Here is a 10,719-nt window from a genome sequence, read left to right on the forward strand (position 1 = left end):
GAAACCAGGGATTGAACTCAGGCCCCTGCCCTTGCCAGGCAAGTGCTTATTCCACTGAGCCATCTCCCCATCACCTATGAATATATTTTAATTAACTAAATGCAAGATATTGTATCAGTTTTAGCAGGGTCATTACTTATAATGTGAATTCCTTTACCCCATGAAGATTGAAGCCATTTCCTAAGCCCTGGGCATCCTCTGTCCTCTAATTTGAGGGGACTTGGAAGAATAGCCTGCTTTACTGTATTCCCTTTTCTGACTGAAGGGTCATGTTTCCTTACATTCTATGCTTTGAAGATTTCCATTATTAGATAAATTAGAAAGAAAAGATAGATATACTGCCTATAGAATATCACACATAAAAGCACGTATTATCCAAGAAATCTTCAAATTCCACCTCATCTTTTAGAGGGAGGCAAAAGAAAAAAACAGAAAAAAATGTCATTTCTCCAAGGCTATCCACAATTTAGTATTAAAATCTAGTTTTCTCGGTTCCCAAACCAGCAATTTTTATCCCTATAAATTACTTAGGCCTGGCAGCTTGGCACATGCACTCAGATGACATTATCAGGTTGATTTAAAGTTGGAGAAAGTGTGTTACAGGACAGAAAAGGACAGTGAAAAGTACGAGCAAGAGTGTAGCGCTGCGAGAGAGGAGACGAGGCGGGGCCTGGCCTCTCAGCAGCGGATGCCGAAGAGGAAGCAGAGCCTAAGAGAAAGGGGAAGCCAAATGATCACCTGGACAGTCACCTCTGGTGTTAAATCAAACGCAAGAATGTAAGAATAGAAGCAATTCTATATTAATCTCAGAACTGGCAGCAGACTCACTTCTGCTTTAAGGAACAGAGGATATGGGTGGATCAAGAAATAAAGAATGTAAGGCTTTACTCACTTTTATTTCACCTTCTCAAGGCCAGTATACAAAATATAATCTATAAGTACAAGTGACACACCGCTGACCGTAAAAGTATCTGGCACTTGCCTCTCCAAGCCTTTATCAAAGTATTGATCTCTTAAGGTTATTTTTTCCTTAAGTTCATAAACCAGTTTCACTTGTTTAAGAGAATTTGAGGAAGCTATCATATAACTCTATCTCACTGACTTTAGCCAAAGATACTTGAGAATATTTTATCTCTTCTTCATTCTCATAATGAACCCATAAAACATAAGTACAATTATTTGGTATTGCTTTCCTTTATAATTAATCACAAGTCAGCTGATCCTTCTTAAAAGATGTGCATGAAGACCTGAATTCCCTGAGATTACCTTCTTATAAGGTAATTTGTGTACATATTTGTATATATTTCATCCTTAGTATTGATAAACCAGGGTTAATTGATGGGGGACACTTTGCAACATAGGACAGTGAAATTTACGTGGCCACATGACATAGTATATCGACATAATTGTCAATAAGATGGATGGTACCCTACTAATACCATCACACTATTAACTCTATTCTTCAACAGAAAATAAAATTGTAGGGGCTAAATATCTTGCCTATCCATAACTAAGAAACACAACTGATTTAAACTAAGAATAGTGAATTGACCACAGTTATGTCTAATTCTGAAATGGTTATATCTCACCTAAAATTTTATTATCCACAAGAAAGAGCCCAAAAGGGATGAATGTGAAGCTGCAACTCAAGCAAGTGGGGTGAGCAGAGCTCTGTCACTGTGAAGGGGTCCTGGGAGCTGACCATTCCAGGGCTTAATTGGGTTGCAGCACTTGCATATTCAGGTTTAAAGCTTTATCTCTGTGGGCTTACAATAGGGTTCATCTCAGAGACAAATCTGAGAACGAGCTAGAAGAATTGGACAGAACTAATGAGAAGTCATGCTCCACAGGCTGGGCCAGTGTGGAGGTGTGGGAGCCTTGAATTGTGTTTATTATTCATGGCCATGAACTTCCACAGCACGTCAGACCTGGGGCAGGAGGAAGCCAGGGCTGGGCACAGAAGCAAATAAACTGCACGCATCTGTTGTTCCCCAACCAACTCTACAAACACGGGCCATTGCCAACACAGCAAACTCATCCCATGATGTTTATTTCTGGCTTCATCTCTGCCCCTAAGGACCACTCAGGCATATTCCAGACACACATCAGCTGTTTTCCTTGCTCTAGGCTGAGAATTTTCTATCCTGTTCAAAAGTTATCTCCCACTCTTCTCTTCATAAGGTACTGCCTATGAAATATACTAACGTATGCTTACATGGTAATTATTAGGAAATACATCACACGATATATCTAACAGCAGGAAATATTCACCTCAAGAAAAGCACCTACTCTTTTTGTCTGTTGGGATCTAAAGTATCCATATTATCATGCACACCTTGGAAATTCATTTTGTGTCTTTATTTCAGTGTAATGGTTGTATGTAAGTACACATAATGATTTAGGGCAAAATAAACCAAAGCAATTCTACAGAGAGTGCTACAATTATTCATACCACAAGTATATCTTAGAATGGGAGTTATTTCTGTCAATTAATCAATAAGCTAATCTCTCCATAGACAGACACTGGATGTTAGCCACAAATTCTGTAAGTATTGCTTAACAAACGGAAGGACTCAATTTTTGGTTAAAAAAAAAATAGACAATGAGAAAAATACAGACAAACATCACACTTAGCAGCAACAGGAAATGTGCTTTTATTTTTTAATGTACTTGGTTGTTACAGAGTCTCACTACACAGCTTGGACTCATAATGATCCTTCTGTTTTCAGCCTCCCCAGCACTGGGATTATAGACATATGCCACAATGCCCAGACTCTGTGGCTGGCCCAGCCTGTCCTGGAGGCAGGGCTGGCATGGCATGTGGTGCTGAGGATCAAATCGCAGCCCCAAGTGCTTCACCTAAGCTTGCCTAAGTAGGCACTTTATTCCACTGAGCTATCTTGCTGGCCCAACAGGAAATAATCTAATCTTGTGGAATAGAGAAATCTGAGTATTTGTCAGTTATAGAAGCAAACTTCTACTTAATTAAACATAGATATATGTACATGTTTACACTCATACTCAAAATATCATATAGATTATTTTTCCTATGCAATCACTTTTCTTTCTTGCTTTATTATTTTCCCCCTATGCACAAGTCTATCACAATAATGCATTTGCAATAACCTATTTCCAATGTTCCCAAATGTGTGAAAGTAAAGACTTTCATTTAGATTATATTACAACCACAACAGCCCAAAAAAATCTGTCTTCTTTATATTCCATCCTCAGAACACACGTGGGCTATCGAATGGTATACTTGCACCTGCTTGAAACGTGCATTGAGAGCTGGCCAAGTAGCTCCGCGGATTAAAGCATCTGTAAGCAGGTGCAGAGGCCGGAGGTTTGATCCCTGGGCCTGCCATGCCGGCCCCACCCCAGAGGTGCACTGAGACTGCAACTGAGACTGGGTGTGGTAGCTCGCCCCTGTAATCCCAGCTTTTAAGATGCTATAAGCAGGCAGATCACTATGAGTCCAATCTAGTAGTGAGACCCTGAACACCCTGTAGACCCTTCCCTAAAAATACAAAAAAAGAAAAAAATGCGCATTGATAATTGTAAAAGTCAAACTATGCTTAACATTATGATTTGTGTTTAGATGGCCCCCTAAAGCCTCATGCAGTCATGGGTGGGTCTTTTCAGAGGTGGCTGGGTCTAGAGTGTGTGACATTGGGATTAAGGGTCTGATGCTTGGAGCAAGGGCCCATGATTACTAAATTATTCCACTGACTGGCTTGGCATAGTTCTGCATGTGAATAATGCAAAAGCCCGCACTGGATGTGAGTGTTGCCTGCCCTAATGGCTTGTAGCCTGGACACACTACAAGGAGCAGAAAGAGGGCTGCTTTTGCTCAAGTGCTTGCTGCTTCTCTACTTCGCTCTTCACTGCTTTCTCTTTGCTGCTTACACCCCGCCATAGTCTATTTCTCCTCTACAAGGCCCCTCTCCCTTACTGCCTTGGAGGCCAACCCACTATGAACAAAAATCTCAGCAAACTTTGAGCTACAATAAAGCTTTTCTCCTTTAATTTGGCATGTTGAGTATTTTGTCTCAGCAACAAGAAAAGTAAGCCACTTATCTTTAAATAGTCCATTAAAATTCAAACAATATTGAAACTTCAACCATGAGAAATTATACAGCACTTGCTTTTATTTCAGGGAATCCATTAAAAACCCCAATGGATGCCTAAAACACCAATGATACTCAATCCCATGCACACTGTCCTTACATCTACGCATACACTCTTGTGATAAAGTTTAATTCAGAAATTAGGCACAAAAAGAGATTCACTATGAGTAATAAAACACAGCCATTGTAACAAGGCACTGTAATAAAAGTTAAGGGCATATTCTCTCTCAGTGCTATATTGCATTGTCCCACCGTCTTTTCTTTTGTGATTCTGTGAGGTGACACAATGCCTACATGAGAAGAAAAAGGGAGTCAAAGGACATAGGCACTGCGACAAAGCACCAGGCTACCACATAAGAGTGACTAATAACAGAAGCACCTCCATACTGTGACAGGTGATCTGAAAATCAAGAGGACTTCTATGTGACTAACGGGCAGGGACTACATGCTGTGGACACACTGGACAAACAGGTCATTCATGTCCTGGGGAAACAGGGTGAAATTTCATCATGCAACTCAAAAAGTACGAACTACACATTTCTGAAACCTTGCATTTGGTATTTCGTGTCATGCTGACCGACACTTTGAAAACGAAAACACTAGATAAATGGGACCTATCCTACAAAGGCAGAGAAAGATTTGATTCCTTTATATTGTCAGGATTGGCAGTGATTGTTTTTTGTTTGTGTTGTTTGGAATTAATATTGGGGAAAAAAGAATTAATATTGGATTTTACTTCTCTGAGCCATAAAATCTTTCAAGTGAAAATTGATGTGCATTTTCCCAGTGCAAAAGAAGTAAGTCATTTGTTCATAAAAATTATTTAAGTTAAACACTTCTCTGGAGTGTTTTTTAATGAAAAAGAAGCTATTTGCTGAGTGGCACTTGTACGAGTTTCCCACAACTGCCATAACAAAGCATCAGAAATTTGGCAGATTAAAAGAACTGAGAATTATTCTCTCAGCAGTTCTAGAGGTTCAAAGGCACTGAGATCCAGGTGCTGGTCAGTAAGGCCACACGGTCCCTCGGTGAGCTGAAAGGTCAAGTCCTTCCTTACCTCCTCCCAGCCCATGGAGGTCACTGTCAAACTTTGGCATGGTTTAGTCTACAGCTGTACTTCTCTGATTTCTGCTTGTGCCTTTACATAATTTCTCTCTGTCTCTGTGGGTCCAAATGTCACTCCTTAGAAAGAGACTGGCCATTGGTTTCAGGGCTATCCTTATCAGGCAGACCCTCATTTCATTTGATTACATCAAATTTGACCCAATGCCCTGATGAGGTCACATCCACGGATCTCAGGATGAGACTTAAATATATTCTTTCTGAGGATACAATTCAACCCGCAATAACACTCATGGAAAAATTGAATTAGTACAATTACTATACCTCCAAAATGTAAGTTTCTCATCCTTCATGTTGGTTGAAATGGAATCACGTCCAATAGCAGCCTTTCCCTCCTTACAGTGGACCTACGATTTTCCTCAGGCACTTTTTATCCATAGCTTGAAAGGAAAGGGATTCCTTTCAAACCCTGTCTGATCCTTCTTGGCCATTTTCCTGATTCCTCAGGAAAGAAGTTTCTCTACATCTGGATAGTGAGGTCCTGAGTTGTTGGTTTAGGCTACTTATACAAAACCTAGTGACTTGGCTGAACACTTTTTGCATTCCTAAATACTACAAACAATGTTTTTATTCTAGAAGTAATATATAGCCTTTAGTAATAAATCACTCAAAATCTGACATCCTTTTATGAGCACTTCATGTAATTAATAGAAAAAAAGGAAAAACTAAATAAAAAGAAAAATGTAATCAAGTAGGTTGACAACCAGGAAAGATAATTAAAATGATCCTGTTTTGTTTCTCAGTTTCATTAACATGCAAATGAGATTCATGAAGTTTGATATTGTGTTTTAGCGAGAGCCATAGAAACAAATTAAGAATGAAAATAAGTCCCACTGATGGAGACTCTTGATGAGCACATAAATTAATGAAAAATACGATTGGATCCAATTAATAAAATATATTTTTTCTGATTTATTAGGCCTCAACAAACAAAATAAGATACATAGATAAATTTTGATTCTTTTTGGTGGGCCGTATACTGTGAAGTTAACATAACTCACATGAAGCGGTGGTGACTGTTAAACTCTGATTTAGTTGAAGGAGAAATACAGGGTCTGACTTTGCTCTCAGGTCAGAGCTGTCTGAGCAGCACTGCTGTGGTCAGATCCATGACCATCGAGTCTGGAGCAGTCCTCAGGGGGACTAAGAGAGTCTACTTGCCTGGCCCCTCAGAGATCCCAAAATTCAAATAGAAGAAGGCTGCCCTGGGTGACTGACAGTTGTCACCATGAGGTACTTAACAGGCACAGAAACACATCTTGGCACCCCCAGATTTCTCATTAGATATCTTCACGCTCAGAAGTAAAAGTAGGTGGGCATATCCAATAATAGGGGATACAATTTCTAAATAAACTTAAAAGCATGTGAAAATGTTACACAAATATCCATGCTGAAATTATCGCAATGGATTACATATGAAGTATGATACATACTAGATGATAAAACCTAACACACACACACACACACACACACACACACACACAATCTGCTTGCTACATCTAAAGTTCAATATGTTTAGCATTAAGCAACAGCATCAAGGTAACACCAAGGATAAATCGAAAGGAAAGGGTAACTCATATGGCAAGGAAGGAGATAATAAATGCAGGAGACACGTGTTTAGTAACATGTGATTCTGGTATCTGGTTTGTGGCTATTAAAAATACTCTCTATTTTAGTATCACCAAGCCTCTTTGCCTGTGTGTGTATGTAGATGATTTCTACCTTAGCATATTGTGAAAGATAATCACTATAATACTCTGTCATTGAGCACACAATGTTTTGAAACTCTTATTTCTACAGCAAGTGGCATTTAATTATCCTTTCTTTCTTTTAAACATACTCAAGGCATCAAACCCAACCTACCTAAGAGACAGTAAACAATATGAACTGAGGATTCCTAAAACAGCACGAAAGCTTTATGAAGTTCCTATTCCTCAACAGTAAAGAAAATCACGTCAACCACAAGGAGAATTAAATAAACTGAGGGATCATTATTGTAAATAACTAACATCTTTTAAAATTACATCTTGCAAACTTCTTTAATGTGAAACAGAAAGCCAATTAAGCTTTCATCTCTATAGTATCCATAATGATTGCATCCCATTGTAGAAAACGTGCTTTTAAGATGCATAAAAGGCTTCTCAGATTGAAGAAAATCAATTCTTTGCATGTTGAAATGACTATACCAGATTTTCAAAGAAGAAGTGTCATTTTGCTACTCCAGAATGGAAGCTAGATGTCATGTACAGCTCAAGAGTTTTAGCCATTGATTTATTTAGAAATGCATATCTTTTAATAATATATCACTTGCATAGTTTTTATCATATATTACCTTTTTATTAAAGCAGAATGGCAAATTAATGTGATTCACCATGAACTCAACAGAGGAAAAAGCCAGACTCACCCTCTCTTCTATTTAGTCTGGCAAAGCCAGGACCGTGGCTGCTGGAGAGCTCAGAAGAACTGCTGAAGGCTGCCTGAGGCAAGGCAGGTACGAGAGGATCGTCACAGTCATCTGCCAGGGGAAATAGCATAGTTGGGTTAGTACAGCCTGTCAGCTCTCCTGGATGGACAGACGCCACAAGCAAACAAACAAATACAATATCCAAAACTAGAATTGCAGCTCTCTAGGGTACTCTATGGATGGTTTAATAAGTTTAGTAAAGCAAGAGAACTTAAAGACAGGAGGATATGGAATAGAGTACAAAAATGACATAGAAGTTACAAAATTATACTATATCCTATGGTGCAAAAGCTTTATTAAAACAAGTAAAAATCCTTCATCATAAACAAAAGGATATATGTATAAATTTAAATACATAATAATTAAGAATCTATGATTTCTAAAAGATGTAAAATGAAATCATATGATGTATACAGTACTCAAAATACATGACATGTGAGTATGAAAATTTATAGATATACATGCAAGTTCACAGAACATATAGAAGAACAAGCGAAAGTACAAAAAAAGAGACATATGAGTCAGTATACAATCATTGTTCCAAATAAAAACATTAACCACTTTCATTCAGTTAAGAAACAGAGTAGGAAAAGTGGCACAAGGCTGGACTAGAGACGTCACAGCACAGAACCTAATCATACATTGCTACGCAAACCTAGTAAAAAGAAATATAAATCAGCACCACAGTTGGAAACTATTTTTCAGACAGTCAGTTAGCAAAATATATGAAGTCAGACGATGCCAGATTATCATGAGAATGAGGCCAAAGAAGCTCCTACACACTACTTGTCAGAGCACCACTGCAAGTGATAGTTTAAAACAACAATTTATTGCCAGGCGTGGGAATGCACCTGTGGAAGCCCAGCACTCAGGAGACTGAGGCAGGAGGATCACTTCGAGCCTGAGGCCAGGTTGGGCTATACATAGTGAGTTCAAGGCTGGCCCTCTGAACTATACAGCAAAACCCTGTCTCAAAAACAAAAAATTATAATTAGTTGTATGTTTGAACTTCTGCATAAGGCACCTTCCACCAGTTCTAGGGAGAAGTAGAGCTGTCTGGACAGAGCCTGTCATGATGAACCAAGGACTCAAGGAGTTTTGACTTTTACACACCAGTATTGTAGCTGAACAATTGTGTGTGAGGTGTGTGTGTGTGTGTGTGTGTGTGTGTGTAAATGTGTGAGTACATTTTCATATCTCCAATATAGAAAAAAATTTGTAAAGCACTGAGTTTCAAAATCTTGCATTTCTATTCCCAGAGAAATGAAGAACTTTGTAAGAAAAGGAAAAAAAAATCATTACTCATAGTTCAATGGCCGAACAACAGATAAATGAATCATACTACTGTTCAGGGTAAAACAATATACAGCAACAAAAAGGAGTCAAAGAAATACTTAACAAAAAGGTTGGACCTTAGGAACAAAGATTCTGGTGAAAATAATTGAGTTGCAGGAGAACATATAACATATGTGAATACTTTTGAGAATCTTAAAAAGCAAAGTTAAGTAGTATGCTACTTGGAAATATGGCTTTATACAATTCTTCTCTTTAATAAATACTGTTAAGAAAATTAAAAAGCAGGTTGCTAACAGATAAAATGTTTGAAGTTTTTATATATGACAAAGATATATATGTATATGTAGTATAAAAAATTCACATTTGTTTGGTTCATAGTTTCCTATGAACAGATTGATTTAGTTGAAGGCTTTTCTGTCTTGATTCCTTTATTCAGTATAACATTTGGATAAGTCCATATTCGTGAGTAATTCATTTCATGTTATACCTGTATAATATTTCAATGCATATGAAACATGGCTTTATAAAACCTATTTTAAGAACAAGTTAAAATCAAAATTGAAGATTGTGTTTACCTCTGGAGGAAGGCAGAACTGAGAGAAGAGGAGAGCACACAGATTACTGGGATGGAATCAATGATGTTTTAATTTTTAGTGCAGATTAACCACTTATAAGTTTTTATTAGGTTATGATACTTCACATATATATATATATATATGCAATCATATACAAACACAAAGTATATATCAATATGCATATAAGTTTACATATGAAAGTATATAGGTGTGTTTTCTTTCTACCCTTCAGTCAAATACATTGTTTTTAATAAGGTACAAGGAGAGAGAAAAAGTATAATTCATGTTTACCATAATGCCAGCACAATCTTTTTAGCTAGTGCTATGTAATCTATATAATCATGCTATATAACTTTTAAAGTACTTGCCCTTTCTTTGTACTATTAAGATGTTTCAATTTTTACTCTACTCACAAAAAAGACCTCTTCTCATATTTAGTATTTAGCATATATTGGTGAGCAAAAGTCATATAGGGTGACTGTCCTAAAAGTTTTAACTGACAGTAGGCAATTTAATATTTTAAATGAATCCAAAAACTACTAGCTTCCTTTAGGCATTGAGGCCTAGTCCCACCCACACACATTTGATCAACTTTCTAGCTTCGTGGCTCCCAACATATCCCCCTTTTTTGTATTGTTTTGTCAGAGATGGGTGTTCCACTGCAGTTAGAGAGCTGTATTTGGAGAAGTCTTCAAAGGATCTTTTCATACTTAAAGCCAGTCCAAAGACTGTAGACACTTTAATTCAGCAAAATAACTCAATATATTCCAATAGTCCATAATAGCAGTGAGTTATCGGCACAACTGACAATTGTCCAAAGGTGTTGACTTGAGCCTTTTTACAGCTCAGCATATTAATATAGCTTGACTTTTTATACCATGTGGTTACACTTTTCTGCTGGATGGTTAAGACCAAGTTAGAGTAATATCTGTATAACTAAAAGTGTAACTTTTGCTACCTGACAAGGTCAGTCAAATCCCCTCAGGATTTACCCTGGAACCACATACAGCAAGCTACCTCACTCCTGAGATAAACATCCTGTCTGGTTAAGGTCAGCTATTAGTCGCTAGGCAACCTAGTGTCACGTGTCATGATCATTGCAAAAGTATAAATAAAGGATTGTCTTGTTGTAAAA

General features: G+C 37.7%; 1 protein-coding gene across 5 annotated transcripts in view; it reads right to left on the minus strand.

Annotated features, from left to right (window-relative positions):
• Cntnap4 (contactin associated protein like 4) overlaps positions 1-7,759 on the minus strand; it is a 236,333-nt gene extending 228,574 nt beyond the window's left edge. For 4 of the 5 annotated variants that reach the window (XM_023709356.1, XM_023709355.1, XM_023709357.1 and 1 more), the window contains exon 1: positions 7,654-7,758. The gene's annotated coding sequence lies outside the window, so the exon portion shown is untranslated. Of the gene's footprint in view, positions 1-7,653 lie in introns of all 5 variants that reach the window. The other variant, XM_023709353.1, reaches the window with a different exon arrangement.
• Positions 7,760-10,719: the final 2,960 nt, after the last annotated feature.

This window comes from Octodon degus, unplaced genomic scaffold (assembly GCF_000260255.1).
Source record: "Octodon degus isolate 3935 unplaced genomic scaffold, OctDeg1.0 scaffold00011, whole genome shotgun sequence".
Taxonomy (NCBI): Eukaryota; Metazoa; Chordata; class Mammalia; order Rodentia; family Octodontidae; genus Octodon; species Octodon degus.